This window comes from Alligator mississippiensis, chromosome 7 (assembly GCF_030867095.1).
Source record: "Alligator mississippiensis isolate rAllMis1 chromosome 7, rAllMis1, whole genome shotgun sequence".
In the NCBI taxonomy this organism is placed as follows: domain Eukaryota; kingdom Metazoa; phylum Chordata; order Crocodylia; family Alligatoridae; genus Alligator; species Alligator mississippiensis.
In genome coordinates this window covers 87,545,611-87,555,178 of record NC_081830.1, presented here as the reverse complement: position 1 = coordinate 87,555,178, position 9,568 = coordinate 87,545,611, and positions in this window count along the sequence as shown.

Here is a 9,568-nt window from a genome sequence, read left to right as displayed (position 1 = left end):
ATTTATCAGGAGCCAAATTCAGGCCGGAGACAAGTGTCTTTCATTTCTCCCGCCAGACAAGGTTTTTTGGGGAACTGTGACAGCTTTTATTAGACCGAGTGAAGAGTTAGAAAAAAAATGTTCTTTGCAAACTTTCAGGCACAAACACCCTTCTTCAGGCAGAGGGAGAGTCTGCTGGTGCTATGTCATTTATAGTTATATATAATTCATTTATCCTGGCTTTGTCGTGGGAAGATGTCCCATCACAGAGATGTGATTCAGGATTTCCTATGCTTTTTATAGCAAAGGTCCCCCCAGGCTGGGAGGAGACGGAGCATCTCTTAACTCCTTAGCTCCTGTCCGATGAGGCTGAGCTCATCCTGGTTTTAGGGTCAAAGCCTTGGATTCCAGCTCCCTTGGTTCAAAGGGTGAAGTCGCTTAGGAAATCAGCGGTCACCGGAGAGCTATGCAGCTGGAGGCTTGCTTTTCAGACAAGGGCTTCTCTGTGCAGCACCAAGTCACGGCTGCCTCTTGCCTGATCTCAACCGAGCCCTAAATAACTCCTGGCCAAATATTTTTAGCAAATGCTTTCCTCTCTCTGTCGAGATACGCTGGACAGCCTGAAGTGTGTGGAGGAGGGGTGCAAGGAGAAGAGCCTGAAAGCATGCCCTGTCCTCCCCGCACAACACACGTCCCCAGACACCCAGCCCATGCAGTAACATGATGGGAAGTGACACTGCCCGGCCATGTGTCCGGGGCGAGCACGTCACTGTGAGCAGCGCGGTTGTATCAGAGTGACACGGTGCGCTCCGGGCTGGCGGGCAGGTGGGTGAGCGGACCGGGGGGCTGGAGCCGAGCTCTGTGCAACCTTCCCACATTGCAATGCAGAGGCTCGGGCATTGGCTTGGGAAGCACACGGGTGAAACAAGATGTGCATTTAATTCTAGCACCATTGTCATGGAGGTGACCTCCTCCAGGCTGTGCACGGAGCATAGGAACAATGCACAGGGACAGGGTGGTTGGGAGGCTGGGGCACACGGCTTATGGAGGGAGGCTGAGGAAACTGGGCTCATTTCATCTGCAGAAGAGAAGACTGAGGCAGGGATTTAAGGGGATTTAATCGCTATTAAAGGGGATTGAATAGCAGCCTTCCACACCCTGCAGGGCGTTGCAAAGAGGATGGAGCTGGGCTGGTCTCAATGCGGGCAGGCGACAGAAGGAGCAATGGGCTCAAGCTGCAGCAAGGGATGTTGAGGTTGCATATTAGGAAAAAGTTTCTCATGAGGAGGGTGGTGAAGCACTGGAATGGGATACCCAGAGAGGTGGTGCAGTCTCCATCCTTGGAGGTGCTGAAGACCTAGGTACACAAAGCCTTGGCTGGGATGATGAAGTTGGGACTGGTCCTGGTGGGAGCAGGGGGTTGCACTAGATGTGACCTCCTGGGGTCCCTACATCCTCATTTTCTATGTCACTCCCCTGCTTCACCAATCTCACTGAAGGTACTAGAGGAAACAGCAAGCTGGAGCCATCTCAGGCAACACGTGATTTTGCATTTGGGGGTGAAGCAACCCCCCACCCCGTGTAGCACATGGCCATGGACCTCTCCCACATCCAGGGCTGGCATCGTGGTCGCCCCACTGTTATGAGACTCAATCCTGATCACGAGACTGCTGTTGGGAAGAGGGTGGCATTTCGGAGAGCTGCAGCACCCATCCTGGAAGAGGCCTGCTGCCCTCTAGTCATGCCTGGGAGCTTGAGGTCCTATTTCTATCCCTTTGAATAGCGACCGCTGCTAGAAATGCAGTTGGCTTCCTGCATCCAGCAAGAGGGTCAGCCTGTGACCTGAGCACAGGGGACTGTTGTGATTGCAGGGGCAAATGCTGCAGCTCCCAGGACACAAGGGAGAGGGTCCCGGCCCATACCAGTCCCTGCCACCTGCCTGCTGGGTACCTCTGCTCCCTGCCAGCAGCTCTGGAAAGCTCCTGTGTGGTAGAGCTCGCAGACCTGAAGGCCACAGCTGGGATGCCTGTCTCCATAAACCAAGCCTGAGCACTTTTATGCGGTGCAAAAGGTAGGATTCAGACCCCATGCTGGATGAGTCTCCTCTCCCGACACAAACCGTGCTCATGGAGAGAGGTACCAGAAACACGGAGGTCCCCTGCACCATCACTTGAACCATTCAATCAGTTAAAAAGGATGAAAAGCAAGAATATCAATGCCAGCACATAATGGCTCTAACTAATGGGAAAGCAGGGGGAAGTATTAATGGAATAGATTATCCGATGGATTTCACTGGTATTCATCAAATGCTGCCGGTTTCCTGACGGCTCTTGTGCCAGATATAATCAGCAGCTTGATGCCACGGCTTTGCAGGCTTCCTGCACAGACCCAGTGGGCTTTTGCAAGAATATGTTAAGGCCCTTCCTAGGGCTGTGCAAATAATTGATTTTTCAGCTCAGCCACCAAATCCGAGCCCGATTTAATTTTGCAAATCCAGCTGTTTAGGGTATGCTGTGAAGAGATGCTGGTCGTGTAGTGCTGGGGCATTTCTTAGTAAAAGCAAAGGCTGGATGCACATGAACAAGAAGAGGAAAAGCTGAGGATTATGTTTCTGCCTTCCCTCTATCACCAAGTGACTCGAGTTTTTACTTGTAATGGGAAAGCCCCAGGCTCAAAGTCAACCTCAGCCTCAGCCCTCTTCACAGCCAAGACCTGAACTAAGGTTTCTCACACAGAGTCATACAAAACGAGGGTGGAAAGGAGCTCAGGGGGTCACATCTAGTGCAACCCCTGCTCCAAGCAGGACCAGCCCCAACTGCATCATCCCAGCCAAGGCTTTGTCTACCGGGTCTTAAAAACCTCCAAGGATGGAGATTGCACCACCTCTCTGGGTAACCTGCTCCAGCGCTTCACCACCCTCCTGGTGAGAAATTGTTTCCTAATATCCAACCTCAACTTCCCTTGCTGCAGCTTGAGCCCATTGCTCCTTGCTCTATCACTTCTCTGAGGGCTCCTAAATACAGGCCTTAATAGTATTGGTGGGTTGAGGGCAGTTGTCCCCTTTGTGGTTGCGTGAACAATGTCCAACCTCCCTGTGCCTGTACCCCAACCTATTTATTCTGGAAGTGTCCCTTTAATCACCCCTAAACTGTTCCCCAAATGGAACTGAATCCACCCATTGCACTGAGCTGACCAAAGATGCACCTGGTTGGAACAATGTATTCTCCCCCAAAAATAATTCCTCCCATCATCTCTTTCTGGGATACCCAGACACTATCCTCTGCTCTGCAGTATGCTTTCTGTGCATCTCAGGGCAAGATGTTTAAAGGCACCGAGGTGCATGTGGAAGGTGACCCTGCTCTTTAAAGACTATGAGATGCTCAGATGTTATGGTGATAGAGCCCTAATTTATCTAAAGAGCCATTCCCAAGGGGAAAACTACTGCATTTTGCAGTTAAAAGCACTTGTTTCATCGTGCCCTTTTATGTGTTACGATTTGATGGGCACCTCAGGAGAAAACTCTACCTAATTACCCTGATTTTTCTCCTCCCATTTACAAAGGGAATAATGCATTTTGGAGCTTAATCAACTAATTAGGCATGTGTTGCAAGATTTAAAAAAAAAAAAATAAAAAAAAAAACCTGACCCCATTTTTGGTCCTTTGCAAGTGGGTTTTGGCTTGTGTTTACAAAGGGGAGGGAGTCAGGGAGTCTGGGGCTGATTGGATTAACATTAGTTTGCCTGGGAAATTAATTGTGGAGAGTATAAAGAGACTCACCTGAGGCTGCGAGATCAAAGCTGGCAAGGGTAGGGGCTGTATTTAAGCTGGCAAGGTTGACTTGTTCTCCTGTTTCCACCCATGATTTCACTACATCAGTAATGTCCTGTCTTGGTGTGGTCCACGTGTGATTTGAACACCCTGGATATTCAGCGGTGTTTTCTGGGGGTCCAGGGGTGGGTCTGTGTGAATGGGCCTGGTTGCAGGTTTGGGATCTGGGGGGGAGGAAAGGCAGCACAGTAGGGAATAGAGAAAGGAAAGAGGGAAACTGCTCTGCCAGCTTGGGAAGTGGGATCTCTTTGCCACTTCTTTCCTTTTGAAAGGTAGAGACATTTTTACCAGAGCTATGCTAGGGAAACACTGCTTTCTTTTAGATGCTAGAAACAGCAAGAGCTTCAAAATGCTCAGCCAGGTGCAGGTCTCCTCTCCCCTGCTGCTCCCAGCACTTGTGGGGAGCTAGCTGAGAGCTGGCTTTCTTCCCTTCCTCCCCAGCTCCGGATTTGCTTGATACTCTGCTTGCAAACGGGGCTTTCGTGGTTGGCAGCCCCACAAAATCATCTGCTAGCAAAAGCATTTCTCAAAAGCCCCCAGGTCTCCAGAGCATATGGGGAAGATCTGGGGGCTGCTGCTGTGATGAAGAAACCCTTCCCACAGCAGGCTGGGGCCAGGGGAAGGAAGCTTGTAACATGGGCATCTCTTGCTGCAGGAGCTGGCAACCCCTTTCAGCAAGGCTTGTAAAACTTCATCCATCACTGCTGTGTAATTGCACCTATTGGGATGCTGACCCTGGGGCTGCCTTGCTGTCAGAGCTGAAATGTCAGGGGTTTTAACAGCTTTAAAGCAAGGCAGCCCTTCTGTACTGAGCTTTCTCCTTCCAGAGCTCTTCTCTTTGAAGTGTCTCCTTTTCTTTTTTTGACCCCCTCCAACTACATCAGTTGAGGTGATGAAGCCTCAGGCACCGCACAGCTACAAAGAAAGTCATGGTATAAGATGGAGAAACCTGGACCCCCACCTGAGCTCCTGAGTTGGTTGAAAGCAATCAACTAAGTAGCTGCAAGGAGCAAGTTCAGATGCGGAGGTTGTTTGAACATTGCTTTGGGGCAATGGCCCCAAAGATGCGGTCGCAAAATCATCACGTGTACAAGCGCCCTGAGGCACAGGGTTGTGAGCCCAAGATGCTGGGTGTTGCTCACACTTATTTCCCTGATTTGCTGTGCGTCTTTGGGACAGTTTGTCTCTGCGTTTGCATCTGTCATATAAGAACAGAGATACATATCTTCTCTCCTGAAGTGTGTGTGTTGCAAGGTGCGGTATCTTGTTATATGTGCTGGCATAAGCTGACAGCAAGGACAGCCTCCTGCTTCAGGCTCGCATGCAGAAGCCAGGGGCACCACGGCAATGCGTACCCAGGGGCTCCTGTGTGCTTAGACAGGTGCTTTCACAGGCAAACCACAGCACCTGGTGCTGGGAGCTATTCCTGGCTCCTCTGTGACCGGTCACTCGATTGCTGAGCGCCTCAGGTCACCAGGAAAAATCAGCCTTCCTACCCATTAGCCCCTGCAAAGTGCCTGGAGCTCCTCACATGAAAAGCAATGCCAAGCATCTTGCTGGCCAGCATTTCAATCCTATAGTGATGAATGTGGCATAAGAGCCTCCAAATACAGACCAGGTAGCACAGAGGGGATGCTGCTGAAAGCCTCACGTAGGATTGCTCTGTGAGAGTCCAACGCCCTCAACTCCAAAGAGTGGGAGCCTGGGTCAATAATTTGGGAAAAGGAGGATCATAAAGAAAGAAGGGGGCAGAGACTGAGAGGAGATGGTCTCCTCCAAATTGGGCTTTGCAGAGGAAACCTGCCAAAGTGTCTGAAATCACGAGAGGAAAGAGCAGGCATCCCAGAGGCTATCGTGACCTGGGTACATTATCCTGCAAATCCGCATTCCCAGTGACCTCTTGCTTGAAGGATGAAGTCACTGCTCAAGAGCATCTGTTACGTGCACGGTGCCAGTGACTGCACGGGAAAGGCAGGGAGAAGGGAAAGACCGATGTGAGCTTTAAAGATGTTTCAGGCACCTTTGCTGCTTGCAGGCATAGGTGTCTGTCTGAGTGCAGGAATGCAGATTCATTCGAGCAGGGACTTTGTATTTTGCACAACACCCCACACATTTCCTTGCTTCCAGGGGAACAGGTGGATGCACACATTAAGGACTGCGAAACACCCAGCTACTGTGTTGGTGGGGGGCAGATAAACACCATTTCGACGTGCCTGCGTGTCAGTGATGAGCAGCGAGCAGCATTAAAGATCCAGCTATTGAACCAAAGCAATTGCCTGTATCAGATCACTGCCACATTTTGCAAGGCTTAACCCCATGCCAGCCCCAGCCCTGGTGGGCACCTGCACACTATACACGGTGCATGGAGAGATCTGGATGCTTGCTGCAATATGAATGGCAGCTGTCATTATCAGGATGTTTCAGGCTTGTAAGAGCAAGGCAGGGGGGCAGATAAAGCTGCTGCGGAGATGAAAAGTGGCATCCTCCATTTCTAGCTTACAAAGCAGCAACCTTGGCCCCCAAGAATAGAATTTGCTTTAGAGAAATTGGAAGCAACCGAGCTGAACTAAGTGATGCATGAGACTCTGGGTGAGCGCCATGCATCTTCCAGCGATGTGAGCGCAGGGCAACTTGAGAGCATGGAGCCTGGCCAGGGAGGAAGCACAGAGAAGACGCTGGGTTTCTGAGCATTCATGGGAAGGAGGGACTTGTGGATTCCTCTTTTTGCAGGTGTCCCGATTAATTAACCTTTTAAATGAGGCAGAAGAGAATGAACAGATTAGGCAGGAATATTTTATTGAAGTGTATCCAGGGGTGGCTTTGATCCTGGAGCAGCATCTGAGCACTGGGGATAGCTTTGGGGAAGAGGGAATAGCAAAGGTGATTGCTGCCAGTGCTGAGCCTGGTGTGGATCTCAGTTGGTACCCAGCACCAGCAAGAATGACATCCTCCTTTGTGCCTGGGCTGCACTTTCAATGCTATGGTGCATCTGAGCATCTTTATGCCTGCGCAGCACGTTATCCTAAGGGTTGCACTTTCAGCATGGTGAGATACCCCAGCCCCTTCCTCTCCAACTTGTATAGGGCAAGCTCAATGGTAGATCTGTCCTAGGCTGGAGGGGGGTGGATCTCTTTACAACTTGTGCCACCACAATAGAGGAAACCAGCCAGAGCAGGGGTCAGGATCTATCCCAGTCACCATGGTTTTCGGCGGGGGCATCTCTACGCTGTACTGAGTGAGGCTGCTGACATCCATTGTGATGCTGAATGCAGGTAGATAAATGCATGCCTGCTGCCATGCCATGTGCTGGCATCACAGAGGCTTAAACCCTGGCAGCTGCTCTCCCGTGGGCTAGTTGCAAGGGGAGCAGATGCTTTCAAGATGGAAATGTGGAGCATCACCCATCTACCACACAGCACAGCACTTATATCCAGGCAGGAGCTGCATGGGATGTTCCTCTGGGTTGCAGCAAGCTCTGTGCCTGCATGCAAAGGATTTTGTCAATGGAGACATGTATTTCTGCTGCTGCAGAAGTGTCTGTTTGGGCCAAAACCATTGCTGAGAGTGAAAAGTTTTGGATGGAGACATGGGCCCATCTGGCTGCTAAGTGCCAATGCATACTGCTTAACATCAGGACTTGTGATACGGGGCCAGTTGCTGAGCCGGATCACGCCTACGCCCACTCGGAGAACTGCAGGGGTGTCAGTGGGCTGAGGGACAGCATTGCACGACTGAGTCTGGGCAACAGGCCTTAGCCAAACCACGTATCAGCTCCATTTGAGTTGGTCTAATAAAAGATATCAGATTTACCAAAAACCTTCTTAGCCAAATGCAACATATCAGCTCCAAATTGGGAGCAACCTGGGTGAAAAAAATCTGATGCTGCGTCCTGGACAGACGAGGCACCCATATGGTCCTTTCTGGCTGGAAGCTCAGCCTACCGATCTCATTAATTAAAGGATTATAAAGTGATACAGGCTTTCAAACCCTAGAAGAGCTGGTTGAGGAGACAGCCAGGCCCCTGACATCGATTTTTAATGAATCTGGTCATGCTGGGGCAATTGCAAAAGCCTGGGGGAATGCAAGTATGAGGAAGGGATCCTCACGAGACAAGGGTGTTTCTAACCATTTTTACCAGTCATCGGGAAGGCCATATAAAACCACTGCTAATTACAGTGGCCACCAGTGGGTGAATAGGGACAGGCAGCAAACAGGACAATCTGGCCAGCACCAGAATATTTATTGTGCCTGGCTCTACTCTACGTCTCTCAAAACAGATGTTGAAAAATGGCTCCGGGTTCAGAGAAGAGCCATAAAACTAAATAAGAGGGTGGGTGGAAATGCCGGACAGCGTGGGACTTAAAGATCCCAATTGGTTTAGTTTGTTCGATAAGATTAAGAGGTGACTTGATTGCAGGGTCTAAGTTTCTTTCTGGGGAAAATGAAAATGTATCAGGACTGCAGCTCTTGAGTGATGAGAAGTGTAACGGGAACTGCTGGCTGGAGACTTAGGCCAAGCAAGTCCAGATGGAAAATAAAACCCTTCTTCTGTGTGTGTGTCAGTGAAGACATTTCAAGATTGAGACCAAACTCCAAGGAAGCAGAGAGAAAGAAGAGAGCAGGTTTGCACGTCCATATTTATGGTGCAATTTAAAGAGCTGGTTGGGATTTTGTTTTGACTAAAAGTTTTTTTGGGATTCATTGAAATAAACAGTTCCTAGGAAAGGATCAGTTTAGACAAATTTCCCATTTCAAAAAGTTTTAGGGGGAAAAGAAAAACTTTTGCAATTGTCTAGCTATCCCATTTCACAGGGGGCTGGACTGTATCAGCAAGCCCCATCGCTTCGTATCCAGGGCGACATCACATCACCTCTTTCATGAACCGATCGAAGCTCTGACTAGAAACTAGGCAGATTTCAGTATTTTGGGGAAAAAAAACATTCTTTTTATTTTTTCCAGCACAAAATTGTTTTTCCTTTTTGAAACGTAAATTAATTTGCGACAAAACCTAGAAATAATAAAAATACAATTAAAAAAAAATGGATACGTTCACTTTGATTTCAAAGGAATGGAAAAATGTCTCGATGGTCCTGATCTCACCATTTTGGTTTTTGCAAATCTTTTCTATTCTGGTTAGCAAAAACATTGGGACCAAACTGCGAGGAAGCAGAGGGTTTCCCATCTCCAGATGCCTCCAGACCAAGGCTGGATGCCTTCAGTTTAATCCAGACATGGATGAGATGAAATTTAGTCTTGCCTGAGAAGGGCAATAGGTCAGAACAGGTAATGCAATGCTCCTTTTTGGCTTTGAATGCTCTGAATCTAAACAGAAAAGTCTGTGGGGTGTATTTGGTGCCCCTTTTCCTGGTGAGCATCCCTAAAGACACGCGTGTCTTGCAATCTTCCACTTGCTGTTTCTTTCCAGTTCAGCAGCGCGCGCACACCCTGCCCTGGACATCGGTGTGGTAGGTGCTGAACAAACACACACAAAAAGAGCCAACCTAGTCTGACGACACCTAGGACTGGGCAGCAATAGGCAGATAAACTCTATGACGGGAGTGGAGAGGGGAGGACAGGACAGAGTCGAACATATTTCCCCAGCGTTACCATCTGTCCGTACCTCGCTCTGCCAAATAAATGGCCTTTATAAAAACACACACTCCAAGGATCGGCACCAGGTCCAAGAAACCTGAGCAAAACCTCATTCAAGTTAGGAACAACGTTTCCCTGGAATCATTGCAGAATTTAAAGCCTTATCCC